This window comes from Tachypleus tridentatus, unplaced genomic scaffold, assembly GCF_004210375.1.
Source record: "Tachypleus tridentatus isolate NWPU-2018 unplaced genomic scaffold, ASM421037v1 Hic_cluster_2, whole genome shotgun sequence".
NCBI classification, from domain to species: Eukaryota; Metazoa; Arthropoda; class Merostomata; order Xiphosura; family Limulidae; genus Tachypleus; species Tachypleus tridentatus.
Genome location: NW_027467782.1, coordinates 20,714,975 through 20,737,098, shown reverse-complemented (window position 1 = coordinate 20,737,098; position 22,124 = coordinate 20,714,975). Strand labels below are relative to the sequence as shown.

Sequence of the window (22,124 nt, the reverse complement as noted above, 5' to 3'; positions counted from 1 at the left end):
TTGTATTGATAAATGTTATACGCTTTGTTTTGTTGGTTCATCTTAAAGTAATTCGCTTCTTTTACTAGTTTGAATAATAAGAAACTTAGCTATAGTGTTTTACAAACTAAGTAAATAATTTCATTCTAAGTGTTTTGCGTGTTAGTGATTAAACACAAAGCTACACAATGGGCTATCTGTGCTTATTCACCACGGGTATTGAAACCCAGTTTTTAGCGGTGGGAGTACGCAGACATACCGCTGTGCCGTTGGGGAAGCAGTGTAAATAACGGGATATCTGGGCCGTGCCCATCACAGGTATTGAAATACAGTTTTCAAGCATTAACAGCCTTCAAACCTAATCGAGTGTCATTAAGTTGTAGAACATAAGTTTGATTTTAACTTCACGCGTTACTAGTCCCTAATTTAGCAGTGAAAGACTAGAGAGAAAGCGACTAATCATTATCACCCATTGCCAACTCTTGAGCTACTCTTTACCAATACGAATAGTGGTATTAACCGTCAGATTATAACACTGCCACGACTGAAAGGGCGAGCATGTTTGGTGTGAGGGGGGATTCGAACCCTCGACCCTAAGATGAGGAGTAGAACGCTTTAACCGACCTGGCCATGCCAGGCCGGTACAAAAGTATCACAACTCTGGGTATATTTTGTTAAATCAGTCAAAATCGTAAATTATTTTTATTTACAAATCTGTACTGCTTCCCGGTTTTGACTCGTAGTCTGTGTTATAGTGTTTTGTGTTTAATAAGGTTACACGTTGAACAACACTATCAATATAGGGATAAAAAAATAGATTTAGATGTTTGTTAGTTTTCTTCTGTTGTCGTTCTAGACAAATCAGATCTCGATAATAAAATTACTATATCTAATTCAAACAGTATACACTCATTCGATGAGAAAACCAGTACCGGCATGTCCAGGTGGTAAAGACACTCGACTCGTAATCTGAGGGTAGCGAGTTCCAATCCTCGTCACACCGAACATGCTCGCCCTTTCAGTCGTGGGAGTGTTATAATATTACGGTCAATTCGACGATTTGTGGATAAAAAAGTAACGCAAGAGTGGGTGGTGGTAACTAGCTTCTTTCCCTCTAAATCTTACACTGCTACATTAGGGACAGCTGACGCAGATAGCCCTCGTGTAGCTTTGCACGAAATTTGAAAACAAACAATCGATGAGAAAGAAGGGCATTCCTGTATCGTATATACAGATTTTTTCTCCGCGATTTTTATTGGTGTCTTCTATACGGGCTGGTAAAAATATTATATTGTATTTTAAAACAGTGTATGATATATACATATATAATCGGAATATTGTTTAAAACACTTAGTGTAAGATTTATGTTAAATAAAAGAAACCCCCTGTATTTAATAGCTCTTGTACAATGTTATATTTGTAGGAAGCCACAGAACAACCGAGACGTTTTCCTCGGTAATTTGTTTTCCATTTATCACGTTTTCTTGTTGTTTAAATGTGATATATATGAAAACATGGGCTGTTTTGTTGCAAGAACGTGGACACGTTCTTGACTGTTATTTTAACATGAAGAATAGTTTAGTTGCATCACTATGACAACCTGAGTAAAACTTCTTTATGTTAGGTTAAAAGTTAAGTGTGTCGCTCACTGATCTTCTTCAGATCTTTTTTGCCCGCTTTATGGGGAAGTCCCTCCCAGTGATCATATCTTCAATACCAACCTTTACTTAGCGGCTAAGACTCTATATTTCATTTAAATTTTTGACAAAGTATTTTATGTGTGTGTGTTTTTCTTATAGCAAAGCCACATCGGGCTATCTACTGTGTTTATTGAGGGGAATCGAACCCCTAATTTTAGCATTGTAAATCCGTAGACTTGCCGCTGTACTAATGGAGGGTAAGCATTTTATACATTTTAAAATGATTAAGCATTGGGGCATTTTTACCGGAATTTTGAAAATTAGATCAAAGGGCATTATTTAACAAATACAATCAACGGTAAATCTCAAAGCTTACACTTGTGTTATACAGTTGAAACGAAACACATTTATGGAACCAATTGGAGTACTCGTTTTCTGGACAGAAGTTACATAAGTTCATTATCTAATTGAAAGTTACTTAGGAGATCGAAAGTTGCTTCCCTTATATGTAATTGTAAACAAAACTTAGAAACGCCTAAAAAACTGCAAAACATAACATGTGAAACCATAAGTTTGCACGCATTTCACCGTGGACACAACAAACATTCATGTCACATTTGGTGAAGATCCACTAGAGGAGGAGAGTATTGGTAAAAAAAAAACGTAAAACTGCCCAATAAAAACTGGAAAACGTAAAAAATAAAAATTTATGTGTATTTTCCCATAAATCCAGTGAACTTCCATACCAAATTTCATAAAGATGCGTCCACGTGAGGTGAGATAGTGGTAAGAGAAAATGGGTGAGAAACGCTCATAAAAACCCAAAATTGAATGTTTATGTCTATCTCCTCATGGACGTAATGAGCCTCTATACCAAATATGTAAAAGGCTCATATAGTAAATTCCCACTATGGCCTCAGAAATGTGACTTTTTCCAATTCTGTCATCTGTTCACTCTAACATATGAAGAAGCAAACTGAAAAATTCGTTCCTATGTCTCAGCAAATGTAATAAACATTTTACTGCGGACTCCTACAACATAACTGCTGGTTCTTCTGTTTGTATTTTGTTATTTAAAGGCTTGGTTAATAAATCCTCTCTTATTTTGTTTCAAATAATCCACGGACAGCTGTGAAGGCTCTCCGCTATGTTAGGCCTTTGTTTTGTCCAGATCTTTACTTTTTATAATGTTGTTCTACAAAGATATCCTTTGGTCTTCCTTTGCGACTCTTCTAATTGAATACTGGCCTGTTGTTTGTCTTTTAAGTCTGTTTTCTGCTTCTTAATAAATGCCCATAGTACAACTTGAGGTACATACTATTTATAAAACAGTAACTTTTTTTGCCACACTTTGTTGAATGACTATTATATTTATTTCTTCTGATACAGGACAAAGTTCAATAGTTATAAATGATTTTATTGTTAGTAGGATGCAGCTTACAATAATTGATTTGTTGTGAATCAGTTTTATTGTTAGTGGGCAGCAGCTTACAATAACTGATTGGCTGTGAATCATTTTTATTCTTTGCAAGTAACAGCTTACAATAAATGATTTGGTGTGAATCAGTTTTATTGTTAGTAGGCAGTAGCTTACAATAACTGATTTGTTGTGAATAAGTTTTATTGTTATTAAGCAACAGCTTACAATAACTGATTGGTTGTGATTCAGTTTTATTGTTAGAAGGCAGCAGCTTACAATAACTGATTTGTTGTGAATCATTTTTATTTTTTGCAGGCAACAGCTTACAATAACTTATTGGTTTTGAATCATTTTTATTATTAGCAGGTAACAGTTACGTAAGTCTTGTACATTTATGGTGAATTTTCAACAAATTTAATAATTACCTTAGGAACTGTACTTTTGTTAGGTAAAATTCCTGTGTGGTTGCCATATTTATAAACACTTTAGTTTTTTGAGTAATAAATGAAACAAAATATGCGATCCTCGAACACAAGTTTCTCTCGGTCGTTTGGCTGTTTCCGTGACGTTTTACAACTATGACGTAATAGTTTCCAAACACGCTTCGTTGCGCGCCGACCATTTTGTTCGTTTCAGTGGTGGTGTTTTATATAAATCTATCGGTGTTTTTTTCGGATTACATACCTTGTTATACAATTTTTTGTCTTGATATTGCTACTTTATGTTTGTTTTAAGATAACATGGTTTACTGCGTTGCTTATGGTTGTAGAAAAGGAATATGTCGTATAAATTATACATTTATGGTAAATATTAAATTAACTAATCAGCCTGCTACATCAAGTTTAATTTTATAAACAGAATTTTGACGTATAATTGAAATTCATTTTGTTACGAGTCATAAATACCCGGTACAATGATTGTGGAAGGGCCGAGTATTAGTTACCATAGTCGGCAAAGTATAAACAAATAAAACCCAGTCTGTGATACCAATAATTTATAAACACCAGACAGGTTTCGAGATGCTTAAAATTGCACGTAAAATAATACAGACCATATTTATTGTCATGACTAAGGCTTACCATTCTTCCACTGGCTGTATGACCGACTCGCAACCGGCCTGGATGCTATCAGTATCACTCACAGTTCCGCCACTTTCGTTCGTGGAACTGTCCTCATAACTAGAACTTGTCAGATCTGTGTCAAAAGTAACTGTACTAGATTCATTCAGAGTAGGTTGAAATTGATATAGCGCTACTCGACATTGTTCAGAACACAAAGTCAAAACAGACTCCGCCTCTGTTTCTCTCCATGCATTGGCCATGTTTATTTACATTCAATGCGCTGGCGTTGGCGGTTTGTTTGGCAACTATTACGTCACAGTACCTTTCCCAGCTGCAAACGTAAAACTAAAACGTTCGGATTGCCACTCAGAAAGGGCACATTCTGCACCAAGTTCTACGTTTCATTTATTAGCACATATTTTTATAAAAAATGTAAACCTGCAAAATTAATCAGTACGAGTAGTTCTTTTCACAGCAAAGTTTTCTTTTTTCTGTAAAATTCACCTTTAAACAAGATATGATGTCAATATCCTTTAATAAAAAGTTTAATGTTTAATAAACAGTTCAGTAAATATGGGGAATTTATTTGACATTTTATGACCAATAAAAAAATTTGAATCAATGGTTTAATCAACTAATCGAAAGTTTATTGTTAACCAAACAATATCCATTTTTTTAAAAAATTAGTATAATGATTCGTTTGTTTGTTTTGAATTTCGCACAAAGTTACGCGAGGGCTATCTGCACCAGCCGCCCCTAATTTAACAGTGTAAGACCAGAGGGAAGGCAGGTAGTCAACACTACCCACCGCTGCCAACTCTTGGGCTACTCTTTTACCAACTAATAGTGGGATTGACCGTCACATTATAACGCCCCCACGGCTGAAAGGGTGAGCATGTTTGGTGCGACTGGGATTCGAACGCGCCATTCTCAGTTTATGAGTCGAACGACTTAACACGCTTGGCCATGCCGGACCTGGTATAACGAACTGTTTCCTTTTGTAATGTTTCATCATAATGTTCCAGGTGATCAACTTTAGACTTCGTGGAATACTATTTAAGATACTTTACTCTTGGAATACTATTTAAGATACTTTACTCTTGGAATACTATTTAAGATACTTTTACATTTCTGGAATACTGTTTAGGAGACTTCTTGATTCTTGGAATTCTGCTAAGGGCACTTCTTCCCGTACCATTTAATTATATGTGTTTTACACATTGAATAATGTACTGTTTTCATTATATGTCGAATAACGTATTTTGGCTAATCGATATACACTTTACTTTTCAGTAACAACCTACTTTGTTCGATTTCATAACGTTACTTCGACAAGCTAGTCTGATTATTTTACGCCCATTAAAAGCTTTCAGCTACCAATATAATCCTGACTCGCTAAACCGTATACTTTTTGTTATCAGAAATGACAGAAAATCGGGGATTTCAAACGTAGTTTCTATTTGCTGTATCTTCCATAATGGTTTCCAGGATTTTGTCACTGATATGTCTAAAGTCTCCGTAAGCTCTTCACAGTGTAATTTCTATTATTGTATTGACCGCTTTACTATCATTAGCTTCAAACTGTTTATTGGTTATGTATTGTAATTGACATATTGTCTAATCGTATCTGTGACTTGTTTTCGACATATTTTAGACATCAAGCTGTATAAATGTAAATACATATATATGTGTGTGTGTGTGTATGCTTCTGTATTAATATTACCATATATAAAACCAAAACGTATTTCTGTTCCGTGTTTTAGTGACGTTTAGACACGTGTGTTGAACAAGTTGTAACAAAATATATTTATAATATTCAATGTAACAGCCTCTTTAATTCATATTTTAAAAAGTCTGGAACTTTTCAAAAGCATTACAGCAAGTTTGTAAAAGTAAAATATTGTGAAATCGGAGTTGTTACTATTGTATAATTCTGTAAAGCATGTATTTATCAATGTTATATGTTAATTTAGTTCGTGATCGGTTCAAATTGTTGCCAAAACTCAGCTAGGTGAAAAGCTCAATTGGTACAATAAATCGGTACACTTTGTAATGTGATATGTATGTTTATTTAATTTACATAGTGCTAAATATATAAACATGTAATTAATTGATTGATATGAATACTTGATGAAATTAGCTTATAAAAATTACAACAGCGCTGAATAATTGTTTAAGTTACTACCATTGTGACTTGTGAGATGAAGTACAACATAGAATTAAATAGTTTATTACAACACATATTTTGATTGGCAAAAGAGACGCATTATATTTCTTAATATTACGACAAATATTTTTATTGGCTAAAGGAAGCAAATTATATTTCTTGATATTACGACAGATATTTTGATTGGCTAAAGGAGGCAAATTATATTTTCGACATCTTTTACAAGACATGTTTGTTTGTTTGTAAATACACAGAAAGCTACACAATGGGCTATTAGTGCTCTGCCCACCACGAGTATCGAAACCAGGATTCCAGCGTTATAAGTCTTTTGGCATAACGCTGCGTTAGTGGAGATATTTTTACGAGACTTAAACAATTTTAACTATTCTTCAAGAAGCATAATATATAGGTAATTTATTCAGAAGTTTCTCTATATAGAAATCGGGTTTGTTGTTTGTTTAATAACCTTTAGTTTCTTACTTTTATTTTAAATATTTTCCATTATTTAAAACTTTATTTATATTTCTTAATATATACAATAATATATTCTCTCTATGGTTTCTTTTTTTTTTCAGAATATTATATATTAGGTGAATTTTTAAATCCAGTTGTTCAGATAAATGCACTACCACAACAACACTAGAACTAAAATGATACAGTTTTATTATTTTTATCAACCCAACGTTAACGGGTGAAAATGTCTTAAAACTTTATTTGAACTGTAACATAGTAAGAGACTTTATGGTTTCGTCGTCACTGTATCAATCCCAAAATTCCATTCTTGAGTTGAGAATTTATTTATCGTTAAATTATATTTATTTTCTTAACCTAAAGTGCGTGGGGCGCCAAGACAAACCTGAAAAAGACGGTGAGGTTGCCATAAGAACGTTTCGTTAAGCAACGAAAAATGTTGTTAGTGACGTAGTTTTACCGGTAAGTGCGAAGCTGTCAGTGTGTTGTACATCATGGCGAATCTTTCTCATCTTAAACTGACCGATTCTAACTTAACGTACATTGATAATATTAAGGACGTTTCTTGGATTTGATTATTATCGAACGATTCGTGTTGTTATTGTTGCGTTACAGTAACGATAATCATTTTATTTTTCCAGAAACGTTTTGGTTTGTTGGAAACTTCGTATCTCTCACCGGCTTCGTCGCTCAAAACCTAGAACCCTGTTTCTCAACGTTTCTGTAGCTGACCTGCTAGTTACCATGGTGACAGTGACGTCACAGATAATATGGAAAGTTACGGGTAGAACGGAGATTCTTTTGCTGTTCATTCAGAGTACTTTAGTTTCGTTTACTTACATGTTGGTTGGTATAACCCTGGATCGTTTGATTTGTGAATTTCGCACAAAGCTACTCAAGGGCTATCTGCGCTAGCCGTCTCTAATTTAGTAGTGTAAGACTAGAGGGAAAACAACTAGTCATCACCACCCACCGCCAACTCTTGGGCTTCTCTTTTACCAAATAATAGTGGGATTTACCGTCACATTATAAGGCCCCACGGCTGAAAGGATGAGCATGTTTGGCGCGGCGGGGATGCGAACCCGCAAACCTCAGATTACGAGTCGCACGCCTGAACACACTTGACCACGCCTTAAACCCGCACATTTCTTCGTGGAAACTTTCCTTGGGAGCGTGGGTGGTCACTTTATTTCATTCAGTACTTCAAGTATAAATCAGTATTTATGTGGCTCTATCTTTTACACCCAGAAGTATCCAAGGTCACATCGCCAGCTGTACCTGGATGTTGTGTTTCTAACTGTATTCACCATCCCATGTAGTCTTTTGGTGGCCTTGTACTCACGAATTTTACTAGACATAAGGCGACAACCATCAGTAATGAGAAATTGCCAACAGACAGCGTCGGCCCTTCCTCGTGCAAAGGTGAAGACACTTATGATGGCTACGGCCACATTTGTTGCCATTATGATTACCAATTTGCTATGCACCATCCAGGAGATGGTAATGGCCTTTGGAAATCAAAAGTCTTCGACAAGAAAACAGTGTCATCATCTCAGCCGGTAACAGCTGTATTAATCCTTATATATATTTATCTTTCATTCCAAGCTTCATGCGTGGAATTGTTTCGTTTGTTCTATTAGCGCTGTCAAAAGTAGCACCACGTCGAGGATCCGACCTTGGCAGTCAAAACTTTCAAGAAAGCAAATTAGGTTTAAATAATGTCTTTCATTTCACTCATAATGTTACTGTTTACTACAACACAGATATATAAACATGAAATAATAAAAATATATCGTGTTTTTTAGGCATACAAGCTTTCTATGAAATAATAGTGGTTAAGGAATGGTGCTCAGTGCTTCTTCATATAAAGTGTTTATTCTGCTCCAAATAGATTGACCAACACCAAGTGGTGTTTATTTTTTTCAATTTTCTTTCTTCGACATCTGCTGAGTCCACCAAGGGGAATCGAACCCCTGATTTTAGCGTTGTAAATCTTTAGACTTACCGCTGTACTAGCGGGGGACATTATTCGTTTGTACGACTAAAAACACAGGCTTAATTTATCGTGTAGAAAAGCTGCAGATGTATCAAGGATTTTAAATATATAAATAAACTGTATGGATAGTAAGTAATTAACAGTGGTGTAAATAATTAAAACAGATTTGTATTGTTTATCCTACGTAGAACACTGACTTACACCGTTAACTTTAAGACTCAAGGCAGACACTGAGTCTTCAACCTATTCTCTGTGTTGATGTTGACACAGTTTCTATCACCCATTTCTAGATGAGGACACACCAAACGGAATAATTTGAAAACGAGTCCTCTCACTGGAACTGAAAGTTCGGTGATCGTTTTTCTTGAAAAACAGACCAAAAATAGAAACCAAAACCTATTCAGCCACACCGTGCTTTCAGTCTAATAATGTATATACTATGGACAAAGTAACTGATTTTTCTCGTGCAGTTAATTAGATGTATAAGAGACGTGAAATTTAGCATTTCTGAATGCAATCCATGAAGGAGCTTTATTAAAAGCAAGGAAACTGGATGCTGCCTTTTTGGTGTGTTTTTTGTATGGAAGCAGTAGATAAATGTCAGCAAACATTTACAGTTGGTTTCTTTATCTTTTGACGAGTTCCATTTCTCACCGTTTCGTTTGTTGATCGAGTACCGACCGTCTCGGCAGGGTAAACATAGGGAAAGAACACGACTTCCTCACCCATTCCAAGAGCAAACGTTAGCATTTTATTATCTCTCATCTGAATGAAAGTTAGATTTTTGTTTCAAATGGTTCGTTTTCGTCTTTCGTTTCTTATTTCAACAAAAGTACTCACAGAGTGAAGTAAAGTTTTTAGATCAGTAAAGCAACAACTAAACTGAACTTTCTAAAGCATTTCCCTATATTTCATCCTAATGCGTCACTTTAAAAATCTTATCCAAGTTTAGCATACTCCATAAATCAGTGCATGCATCAGTATATTATGCATATTCTATCGAAAAACGTACAAAGAAATTAAAACAGATGGCGCCACACAAACGTCTGTAGGTGTGTTTCTCCCATCAAAGCCACATTGGGCTATCGAACTTCCCTTTTAATTCCGTAGATTTACTTCTGTCCCACCAGAGGACGCAAACTTCTGATCGGAAGTTATTGATAATTAACATACGGAATAAAAAAAAAATTTGTGCTAAATGTGTATTAATAACGCTCAAAATCAACTTTCGATACACGTGATGGGCATCGTACAGAGATCCCATTGTGTAACTTTTCGCTTAACAACAAACACTCAAATCAATAAGTATCAGTCAGATTCAGGTAATTAAACAAATATATATGTTCAAGTTATTTTAATTTTTCACAAATATTCATATGCATCACGAAAAAACCTTCCGAGGTTATGTGATTATAATATCTTTTTCATTTCTCTCCCGACAAAGAAAGGATTTTTTTTTTCTAAAACATTTAAACACAGTAAGCAATGTTAGCCCGGCATGGCCAAGTGTGTTAAGGCGTTCGACCCGTAATCCGAGGGTCGCGGATTTGAATCCCAGTCGCACCAAACATGCTCGCCGTATTAGCCTAGTATTAGCCTATAAGGTTTTATATCATAGAAAAAAAGTGATTCTATTTTATTGTTATCTGACGTTAAGTTTACATTGGTATAAAAACTATTATTTCTTCCCTCTTCCACAGGTATCGACAAATTGGTGCAGTTGGAGGACTTTTTTTTGCTCTACTTCTTGTAGCGGAACATTTATTGTTTTTGTTATCTCAGTGGTTTAAACCAGAAGAGGTAAACACCCTTATTGCTACGTTCATGTATCAGAACATCTGTTTGTTATTGTAGACTTTTTAGTCCATTAATGTTTGTTTTCTTTACTAATAAGACAGTAGCATATAGTGACTACAGTAACATATAGCGTGTAGAATTCAGAGAGAATATAAACATATACACACACACATAAATACAGCATAAACCCATTTAAACAACAGAAAGTATTATGTAAAGTATGCATGTATTAAGCAGACAGAGATATAATGTTAAAATATTGTGCAAAGAAATATTTCTATAAAAAGCCCATATGATCTTGTTATACTTAGAAAACATACACAACACACAGGAAAACGTGTTGCATTACTGCCATATTTTTTTTTTATAAATTAGATGTCCATATTCTTATTCAACTGTGTTGTCATAGGAACAACTTGTTTTAAACCTAGTTTTCTTACTGCTTTTTCAAGTGGTACAGTACATCAAAATTTGATTCTTTTTAATCCTAACAGTATTGCTTACTATGCTATCAGCCAGTTTTTAATCATGCTTCCATTTGTAATATTATTTAGTTAATGAATTACAGAGATGATATACACCTAATTTATAGTGTATATTCTGATATATTTGTTAATTGTTTGTACTTTGTATGAAATGAAATTTGTTCTTTACAAAGAACATTTGTTTCAGTATGTTTCACAATTCAGTACAGATTGTTTTATTAATTTACACATGCCCAACTTTCCTGCCTTTGTTCTACCTTCACAACTTTTTTACATTATCTCTCAACCACCCATCCTCTCTTAAGCTTTTCATCAAAACCCTGAGGGATTTTGGGAAATATCCTGTCCCTTCTTTATTCTATGTTGGCTTATTTCATGTCTTTGGCTCTATCTCTGCATATGTAGTTTCTCTGTTGTTGGGACCGTCTAGACTGTGATGCAACCTTAACTCATACATGTTTACCATCATCTTATCTTAGGTATTTACATATGGCCCACTTCTGTGGTAATACATACTGGACACAATCTCTGAGTCTTTTGAATCATGAACTGCAGCAGTACAACAACAGTCTGTTATGTCTCAGTCAGAGCCAAGTACAGCACCTATTACCATTTCTCCTCCCACTTTTTCCCAACTCTTACTTGTTCCTTCTCCTTGAGGTCCTCATCTCATCGTATTCATTGACAATGCACATCACATCACCTGGTGGATTCTAATCTGGTGAGAGCTTGGCTTACCAATTTTCTTCTTTACTGGCATCCTTTCAACATGGAACATTAAGGTCTTCAACTTTTATTGGAAGGATTCATAATCCCATTTTTTCCTTCCTCCAGTGTCTCCTATACCCATTTTCTTTCCTCCATATTGGAATCTCATGACCAGCCAGTGTCTGTTGGAGGTGGTTCAGAAACTATTATCTCAGCAGGACATTGAATCTGTTATATATCTTTCACCTAGTTTTATTCAAGACTCTTTGTTGTTCTTAAGAAAACCAGGACTGGAAGCCTATCATCAATTCGTCTTTCCTCAGTTACTTTGTTCAACTGTCCAATTTTACTGTTTCTTACCTGACAGTGGGCATTTTCTCTGGGCTTATGAATGACAGGTATTGATGTCACTAGTGTTTATCTCCACATCCCTATATCCCCATGGTCTCATCAGTATCTTCAGTTCGTCCATCACATGGTGTTTTGTTCCCTTCTCTTCAAGCTTGCTTCTGCCCCTTATGTTTTTTTTGTCAAGAGGTCAGAGCTTTTATTTATTATCTTCATGCTTTGGAGTTGTGATTGAGCCATTATATGGATTATTGGCTTCTTTTAGCTCCTTCCAAACTGAAGTTTGCTAACCATACCCATCAGCTTCTTCTAGTGACTGCTCAGATGGATATTTTACCTGTAGACTTCAGGATAGTAGATAAAGTTAAGAGATTTATCAAGATTTTACCAACACAAGTACTTTATAAAGAAGTTAATGGATTTATCGTCAAGTTTCTATCAACACAAGTACTTTATAAATAAGTTAATGGATTTATCAAGATTTTACCAACACAGGTACTTTATAAAGAAGTTAATGGATTTATAATCAAGTTTATATCAACACAGATACTTTATAAAGAAGTTAATGGATTTATCAAGATTTTACCAACACAAGTACTTTATAAAAAAGTTAATGGATTTATAATCAAGTTCATATCAACACAGATACTTTATAAAGAAGTTAATGGATTTATCATCAAGTTTATATCAAAACAGATACTTTATAAATAAGTTAATGGATTTATCATCAAGTTTATATCAACACAAGTACTTTATAAAGAAGTCAGTGGACTTATCATCAAGTTTATATCAACACAGATACTTTATAAAGAAGTTTATGGATTTATAATCAAGTTTCTATCAACACAAGTACTTTATAAAGAAGTTAATGGATTTATAATCAAATTTATATCAACACAAGTACTTTATAAAGAAGTTAGTGGACTTATCATCAAATTTTTTTCAAATAAATTACTTTATTTCTCTTGTGTAGCTTTTTCTCCAAGTGATGTTCACAAGAAAGGGACTTTGTTTATTGTTTTTATAATTTAGGTATTTCTGTATTGTTATGTTTAATGACAGGTCCTTTGCATTAAGAGATTAGAATCTAGATAACATAAGATTTTGATCTGTTTACAGAATATTGACAAAGCTACAGATGTTAGAAAGAAGTTCCAGTCTCATAAATCAGTACATAGTAAGATATGACCTCTCTAGCAGATATTGTAAGTCAGCATTTGTTGTTGTTTGGTACTCCTTGTGTTATCCTCTATACTGTTGTTAACTTATACATACCACATTTGTTTTCTACAGATCTAAAAACATAACAGCAAGGAAACTTCACTGAAAGTAAATAAGCTTTAATAATTTACATTAACAGTAGTCAAGTGCATGAAGTAACAGTATATTTCTGTAGATTTTCTAAGTGTCATATTCTTAAGATAAAACAATGCAACTTCTTTTGTTAATAAATACTGAACTCGTGAAAATCATTAAGATAATGAAAATGACATTCAAGATCATTTTTGTCTTTTTTTTTATGAAGTATTGAAACTTACATATTTATACTTAAGGTAACAGGCCTGCAACTTTCTGTCATTCTGTTCTGTCTTCAATTTGTCTGTTTTGAATTTCGCACAAAGCTACTCAAGGACTACCTGTGCTAGCCGTCCCTAATTTAGCAGTATAAGACTAGAGGGAAGGCAGCTAGTCATCACCACCCACTGCAAACTATTGGGCTACTCTTTTACCAAAGAATAGTGGGATTGACCATCACTTTATACTGCTCCCATAGCTGAAAGGGTGAGCATATTTGGTGCAACTGGGATTCAAACCTGCGACCCTCAGGTTACAAGTCGAACGCCTTAACCCACCTGGCCATGTTGGGCCCTGTCTTCAGTTAATAACGCTAAAACTTACTGTTTGTCTGGGTGTTGAAACATTTCCTACAACCTTGTTTAATATACATTTTTAAAACTTTTTTCAATATGTTATTTGTGTAGTTTTAATTTAAGACAACAATCAGCTTGGTTGTTTTTAGGAAAAATTCCTTTCAAGTAAAACATGATGTATTTTTATATATTTAAAACGGCTGGTATGGGTTGAGAAAATTTTTATGTAGAGGGGCAAACAACGTTTTGACCTTCTTCTGTCTCTGTCAGGTTCATAAAGAAAGAAAGAGGTAACTGACCGACAGATGACCACATGTTTGAAGGGGTTGTGTAATTGAGTGTAGGAATGTAGAGGGTGTGCTTGATGTTTGATTATATTTATTAATATAGTTTATGTATAAAGGTGTTCCTTTGTATTGGTATTCATGTTGTACTTTTATACAGTAATGTTAACCCTAAAAGAAAGGCAATATTTTTCATATATGCTTCCATGTTGTTGTTTTTTTTAGTCTGTACCATCAGTAATGATCACAGATATGATTATATTTTGCTACAAATATAATTGATATTTAAGCTTTCCAGTAAAGGCACCTAAGTGATACACTTGTTATTGTCTTTGACTGTTTAATGAATGTTTGAGATAAAGATTTTACTTGAAGCCAATCTCTCTCTTTGCTTCAACTTCAGTCAAGGTTAGAGAATTTAGAATTTTGCTCTACAGTACATTTCCTGGTGAACCTCCTGTTATTCTGCCAGTTACTCAATAGAAAACTGGTAAAATACCACATTTCATCACATTCTCTAAGTTTATTATTATTGACATTAGGTGGTGAATTACATGTTTTTTTTATTGTTGTTGTTTTTGTTTTGTTTTCTATGGATAAGTAAAACTGTGTTTTGGTAAAAAACAACTTTACATCCTTATTCTGTAACCTTCTAGTTCCCAGACCTCTTTGAATCTAATAATTAGATGACTTACCAATAATAAAATAGAATTACTTTGTGTACAGCTTTACATTCTTCCTCCTGTAAAATTCTTGACACAGATTTCATTCAACTTACTATTGGAAGGTTCTTTGTGTATGTGTGTTTTCTTTTAGCAAAGCCACATTGAGCAATCTGCTGAGCCAAACGAGACGAATCGAATCCTTAATTTAGCATTGTAAATCCGTAGACTTACCTCTGTACTAGTGGGGGGGCAGGTTCTTTGTCTTCATTTTCTTGTTGAAGTTACTCTTCTTATGGAGAAAACAAAATTTTCTAGATGCATCATTCTCTTCAGGAGTAGTTGGGAGGTTATCGTAATATATCGGTAGACTTGAATTCTTTGAATTTTTTCCCTTGTACACTATTCTCTTGAATATTTTAAAAAATCAAAACATTTAATAAACTCTGTTTCCAGTTGCTTTTTGTTTAAAGAGAATGTGCTGTTTAATCCTGGTTTTTCCATTTTCAAAATACATGGTTCATCCACATAACTGACTTTTAATAATTCTCTCATCAGTATTTTCTTCCTTTCAAAAGATGTTTGAACTGGTTAAACATAGGTACACATTTCATTTCCTTATATGAAACAGTGTTTTATTGTAAAAATTGTTTGCACTTGTTCCACCTTTTTCTGTGAACCTTCTTGAAAGTAGTGTATAAGAATTGTCTACACATTCACGCACACTTGTTCCACTTTTTTTTTGTGGCCTTTATAAATTTATCCTGGAAAGGAAAATTATGTTACTTTCCCATCACAACTCCCAATTTCTTTTACACTAACCACAGTTAACTTTTCTGATAGTAACACTAGTACCTGCTTACATAAGTTAAGGAAAACATTTTAAGTCCTTTATTTGATCATTTGAATTATACAAGTGTAATAAGCCATCATAAGATACAGTTAAAGTTTAACACTCTTTGTAAGTACAAAACAAATAATCTCGTAGATGCATTTTTGGTCAAAGAAGACTAAAATCTCATGGCAACAAATAACAGCAGCACTAAACTAAGTGATACCCAAATACAAAACTGTTTTTCAAATACTGGTTTTAATAAAGCCAGTTATAGTCTTAATTAAGAATGAAATTTCAAATAATATGTAGTTGTTTAGTTATTAAGCAGTATTTGGTAGCTACATAACATAATTTCTGGTTACAAGAAACATATTGGCTCAGAACATATTTTCAGCATAAGTAACAGTAACTTGTAACAAAAACTGATATTTCTGGGACCATTTTATCTGTTCAGCTTGATAGCTTCATGGTTTATGTTTTTTTATTTAAAGTCTCAGTAATTTCATTATTCCTATCTTTGGTGGGATTGTTTTGTTTTAGGGTAATGTGCTAGACTCTGGATATAGAATTATTCAGTTACTTTGTCTTTCAATTTATTTAATTTTTACAGGAACTTTGAAACAAGTGCATCACTTTGGGACATATTTGAAATTCTGACAGAGTTAAAGAAGAGAACTGAAGTTTCATGGTGAAAATAAATAAAGTGAATCTGTTAATAATCCTTCAAACTGGTTAACAGACACAAGAAGATACCAAGATAGGAATGTACTTCAGGACTATCTGTACCTCTTTCAAGGGTGTTTAATTAGTTACCATAATCCAGAAGTGACAAAATATCTTAAGTGTCTGTCTGACTTCATGTATGCATAAGGATGTATATTTAGTTTACTTTCTACATGAGTATGTAATAACTTATACTACAAGTTACTAGTAATCGTTCTTCCTGTGTTTCAATCAAATCAAATTCATTGCAATACCACAAAATGTCTCCTGTTCTTTAAGCTGTGGCTGTGTTACAAAAGAAGCAGTCAATCCCTTAGCACAGGAGGTGGGAGAAGTAGTGGTTTGCTATCTTCTCTCTGATAAGTAGCTCAAAATTAAAGATTGTGGCAGGTAGTTTCAGTAGCTTTTGCCATAAATACAAAATACTGTTTATGATTGTTTATCTTTGAGTAAAGGTTTGGTTTACACTTAAAGTAAGTGACTTATAAGCTGCTACTTTCTACAAAATCCATAAAGACATTTTGTAAACATAAACAATTACCACTTCCTCACCTACATTTTCTACAATGTGTAGTCGTATTTGTTTTCTTCTTATAAGTTCAGCTGCTGATGTCCAGTGCATGTCCAGTCATATCTAACAATGATGTCAGTGATGGTGTAAAGTTCAAAAATACAGAAATGTACATAAGTATCTGTACTAGCCTGGCTCAGTTTTTTTTTTCCAATCACACAATAGATACATTTCACAACAGTTAAATATAGCTAAAGATCAAATTGTAGAGTCTTGAGTATCAATTTCAATTAGAGAATGTTTTGGTAAAACTCTACTTAAAGATTGGTTTAATGTTATACTTTATTTTTGCTTACTTCATGAATGAACCAGAATACATGTTACTAATAACTATAACTAATTATTACTAATAACAGGTTTGACATGGAGGTGTAATTGTAATGAATTTCCACAGCCAAGAAAATTGTATTTGTAACACATGATGGGGTTGCTAATAACATTGTGCTAACAAGTATCAAAAGTCCAATGCTCACTGAAATTTTGAAACACTGTTCAGCATAAAATGCTTTAGTATTTGTTTAAGTTGCATAATTGATTATATTGCATACTATAACTGAAATATTCTGCTTTCATACAATATTTGCATAACTTAAGTATCATTCTTCATCATTGTACGTGTTACCGTTGTAACTATGGCTTCTTTAGGGTATTTGTTATGACACCACTAAATGAACAGTTAACAACTTTGGTTTCATTAGGGTATTTGATATGAAGCCACTACATTAACAGTTAACAACTTTGATTTCAGTAAGTTATTTGTTGCGACATCACTAAGTGAGATTAACAGTGGCTACCGTATTATGTTGGTTGGCGGTTTATGTAAATTTCTGTTTGTTAAACGGTGTGTTACCTGTGGATTATCGATTAATGTATATGTTTGAGAGACTGTCAGAAAAACCAACTTCAGTCATTAACTCTTTCACTGCAAAGTCCGACTGCAGTCGATCCTACGACTTTGTGACCTTTGCGACTATTGTCAAATTTTTATATTGTCTTTTTTATTCATTTTATTCATGGACTGTGTAACTAAAATATCACTCATACCTATTGTATTCTTTGAAATATAAACCTTGATCAAACATTTTTTACCGTTCTAATATCGAATAAAAGAAACTATTTAGAAGCACCATTTTCTGTTTACTTTTGTTAGAAAGAGCACAGGCTTTCTTGTGGTAAGTAAGGCTAAAAACCGGTGGTGGGCACGGCACAGATAGCCCATTCTGTAGCTTTGTGCTTAAAAAAGAAACATAAAAATAAATTTTATCTTAGTCTTTATCAGTACAAATTGTAGATAAACAGATATTTTATATGTAAACCCTAATACAATTTATACATTTTGGAGAAGACGAGAAAATTTCACCGTATGCTTTGTTCTAATAAAGCGATATTTCTGACATATAAAATTCATCATAATTTATATGTTTTTGATGCGTTTGTTTGTAGGTGAGTAGAAAGCTTTGCAATAGACTATTTGTGCTGTACGCACAACGGTTAACAAAATTCGGTTTTTTAGTTCACAGACGTATTGTTGAACAATTAAGGGTCCTGGCCTGGCTCGGTGGTTAAGGCGCTCGACCCATAATCTGAGGATCGTGGGTTCGAATCTCCGTCACACCAAATATGCTCGCCCTTTCAGCATCGGGGGCGAAATAATGTGACGGTCAATCTCACTATTCGTTGGTAAAAGAGTAGCTCAAGAGTTGGCGGTGGGTGGTGATGACTAGCTGCCTTCCCTTTAGTCTTGCACTACTAAATTAGGGACGGCTAGCGCAGATAGCCCTCGTGTAGCTTTGCGCGAAATTAAACAAAAATGAAGGAAAAACTATCAGGTCATCCCATAGTAATTTTCAAAATGTAATACAGAAATTGTATTATCATTTTTGTCTTTGCAAAAGGCTTTAATGACTGAAATATGTAGTAAGACGTGTATAAAAATGTTCACACAAATTAAAGAAACTAACCCAACTCCACTTTTAGATCATTTATCAAATAAACCATTATGAAGATGGATGTGTCTGAGAAGCACATTAAGCATATAATGCTTTATGAATTTAAAAAAGACAACCGTGCAGCCGAAACTACACGAAATATTCAAGTTGTTTACGATGCGAAGCCTCTCAATGAAAGAAGATGTCGAAGGTGCTTTCAGAAGTTCAGATCAGGTGACTGCAATTTATGTGATGCGCCACGATCAGGTCATCCTATATAGTTTAACGATGACTTGTTGCTGGCTGCACTTGATGGAGACTGTGCTGTAACTGTTAAAGAACTGGCACAGAAGCTAATTTCAAACCATTCAACATTTCACCGTCATCTACAGCAGCTAGAAAACGTTTCAAAACTTGGCAAAAGGGTCACCCATGATTTGAAAGAAGCCAACCTTAGAGCAAGAGTGGACATTTGCACTTCTCTGCACTCTCGTAAATGTAACTCACCTTTTTTGGACAGGTTAGTGACTGGAGATGGAAAATTGATATTTTATAAAAATTGTTAAGTGCCGCAGACAATGGCTACGTGCAGGTGAACTGGCTAAAGCACAGCCCAAAATGTACCACCACCCTAGGAAAGTCTTGATAATCTTTCGGTTGGATATTGTTGATGTGATTCACTTTGAATTGCTGCTATTAATGTAACGATTACATCAGACTTCTATTGTCAACAGTTAGAGCGCTCAAAGGTTGCACTGAAAGAAATGAGGCCTGCTTTGATCAGTTGTAAAGGTGTTGTGTAACACAAGGATAATGCACGGCCTCATACAGCAAGGATCACATCTGCAAAGATTGAAGAGCTAGACTGAAAAGATTTCCACAACTTCCTGATTCTCCAGACCTTTCCCCATCTGATTATCATCTATTCCGAAGTTTGCAGAAGTATCTTGATGGAAAAGAGCTTGGAACACATGAAATTGTCAAAACTACCTTCTCTGCATTCTTTTCCTCCAAACCCTAATAATTTTATAGAAGTGGCATTCAGAAGCTTGTGAATCGTTGGCAGGAAGTAATTAATAATAAAGGAACATACATCATTGATTAAGTGACATTAAAAGTGTTTGAAATCCTTTCTCTTTTCTGAACCTAAAATCGGACATTACTTGAGGTGTGGCTTGATATTAAAGTATGTTTTCAATAAGAAAATATATATTTCAATTCTTCAACAGTTACCATTAGAATGTGAAACACTTATATGAAGAAAAATAAAAATGCAGCGACCTATTGGCTAAATAACATATTCTTAAGTTTTATGTTACTATTATCAACAAAAGGAAAATTATGGCTCTATAAATTCAACACTCTTGGGTTAACTCAAATAATCACAAACAAACCTTTTGCACGTGTTTATCCAGAGATGATGCTTACCGACAACATAGGTTATATAATTAATCTTGAGCTATGCGAGTGACTGAGTTTCACTGAGCATTACACGGACAGTGTAGCACTGCTAACGATAAAACGTAGTCACCATGACAAAATACAAAGTTTTTGTTACTAGGCCTGACATATCGCAGGAAGTGAACGACATGTTGAGGAAGGTATGTGATGTTGAATTTTATAAAGAACCCAAAACAATACCACGTGAGGCGCTTATTAAGGGTATTCAGGGAAAGGATATTATTTACTGTTTACCAACAGATAAAATCGACAGTGAAGTACTTGATGCAGCTGGACAACAACTTAAAGTAATCGCGACCAATTCTGTCGGGTACGACCATATTGATATTAATGAATGCAGGAAACGCGACATCCTAGTAAGTAATACACCAGGGATACCAACTGATAGCGTTGCCGAATTAACAGTAGCTCTTATGCTGATAACTGGGAGACGACTGTTTGAAGCTTCAAACGCTATAAAAAATGGAGAGTGGGTATATATGTCGGAGCCTTATTGGATGTGTGGTGTAGGACTTTAAAATGCCACTGTGGGCATCGTGGGCATAGGAAAAATCGGTCAGGCTGTTGCCGAAAGAATTTTATCATTTAAGGTCAATGAAGTTGTGTACCATGATATACACAAACCTGTTGATGCTGTAGAAAGTATGGGAGCCCGCTATGTAGAATTTGAAGATCTTCTGAGAGAGTCGGACTTCGTTCTTTGTACTTGCAATCTGACGGACAAAACAACAGAACTGTTTACTGCTAAGCAGTTTAACCTGATGAAATCTACTATATTTATCAACACGAGCAGAGGAAAAGTCGTCCAACATGATGATTTATACGATGCCTTAAAACATGGAAAGATCCGTGCTGCTGGTTTGGATGTCATGGTTCCTGAATCGATACCAAAAGATCACAGACTCACCACTCTACCAAACTTGGTCCTTCTACCCCACATAGGAACTGCAGAAGTAACAGTTAGACAAAATATGGCTAAACTCGCGGTAAGAAACGTCTTGTCGTATTGCGATGGGAAAGGTTTGATGACACCGATCCCAGAGTTAAAAGATGTTCAACACAAGGTGGATAAAAAAAAACTAGACTCACTCCAAATAGTTACGTCAAGTTTGTATAAGAATGTAAGACGGTTTCTGTATTGTTATTTTAATAGCAAAAATACTGCCTCTCTGAATGAGAGTTGAATGTAATTATGTTTTTTACTTATAAGTACTTCGCTATATGAAGATTGTGTGTCTTTTACGCCCAGAACTAAATAAAATCATACTATAATTTTAATCTCGGTAGCGTAATTTAATTAGTTTTACAGGGAAAAATTAATAAGTTATTACAAATACTATTAGGAGTGACGGTTAATTTCACTGTACAAGAAATTTCATGTTACAAATAAAAACAATGAGCTGACATATGTTATAGGTATATTACAAAAAAACATTGCCAGGCGTTACTAGTTTGGTATAAATAACTTTGTACATTACATTTAATGAAATAGTTGGGCGTAATGCTACTTTTGACATTTTCGCTTGTAACTATCAACTTCTTTTATTAATAAAGTGGAGAGTAATTTAGCGAAATACAGTCAAATATTTTAACAGGCTCCTCATGAACCAATGGGGAACATTTTTGTTGAAAAAATTATCTAATCCGACTTTTCTTAATTTTAACTGAAATTTTTATTGGCTTAAAATAAGGCATTTCCCTCACTCTTTTAATGTTG

General features: G+C 34.4%; 2 protein-coding genes, 1 long non-coding RNA gene and 1 pseudogene across 14 annotated transcripts in view; 3 read left to right on the top strand and 1 right to left on the bottom strand.

Moving 5' to 3' along the window:
• The window catches only part of LOC143242219 (uncharacterized), a 280,724-nt gene that overhangs the window by 186,354 nt on the left and 72,246 nt on the right, over window positions 1–22,124 (top strand). The gene's annotated exons all lie outside the window — the stretch shown is intronic.
• Window positions 1–22,124, bottom strand: part of LOC143243146 (uncharacterized) — a 99,379-nt gene that overhangs the window by 47,028 nt on the left and 30,227 nt on the right. The window contains exons 5-6 of one of the 10 annotated variants that reach the window (XR_013024062.1): window positions 15,124–15,653; window positions 11,208–12,416 (exon numbers count right to left, since the gene is read on the bottom strand). The exons of 7 other annotated variants lie outside the window; for them this stretch is intronic. The gene's annotated coding sequence lies outside the window, so the exon portion shown is untranslated. Of the gene's footprint in view, window positions 1–11,207; window positions 12,417–14,424; window positions 15,654–22,124 lie in introns of those variants that run through there. 2 more of the 10 variants (XR_013024065.1, XR_013024064.1) reach the window with 2 other exon arrangements.
• Window positions 6,103–22,124, top strand: part of LOC143243149 (uncharacterized) — a 58,535-nt gene continuing 42,513 nt past the window's right edge. The window contains exons 1-4 of one of the 2 annotated variants that reach the window (XR_013024070.1): window positions 6,934–7,522; window positions 10,435–10,534; window positions 13,192–13,277; window positions 16,335–16,475. This is a non-coding gene — a long non-coding RNA (uncharacterized LOC143243149). Of the gene's footprint in view, window positions 7,523–10,434; window positions 10,535–13,191; window positions 13,278–16,334; window positions 16,476–22,124 lie in introns of those variants that run through there. The other variant, XR_013024069.1, reaches the window with a different exon arrangement.
• LOC143243142 (glyoxylate reductase/hydroxypyruvate reductase pseudogene) lies at window positions 20,150–21,685 on the top strand (annotated as a pseudogene). The gene has a single exon (XR_013024017.1). The product of XR_013024017.1 is annotated as a glyoxylate reductase/hydroxypyruvate reductase pseudogene (transcript).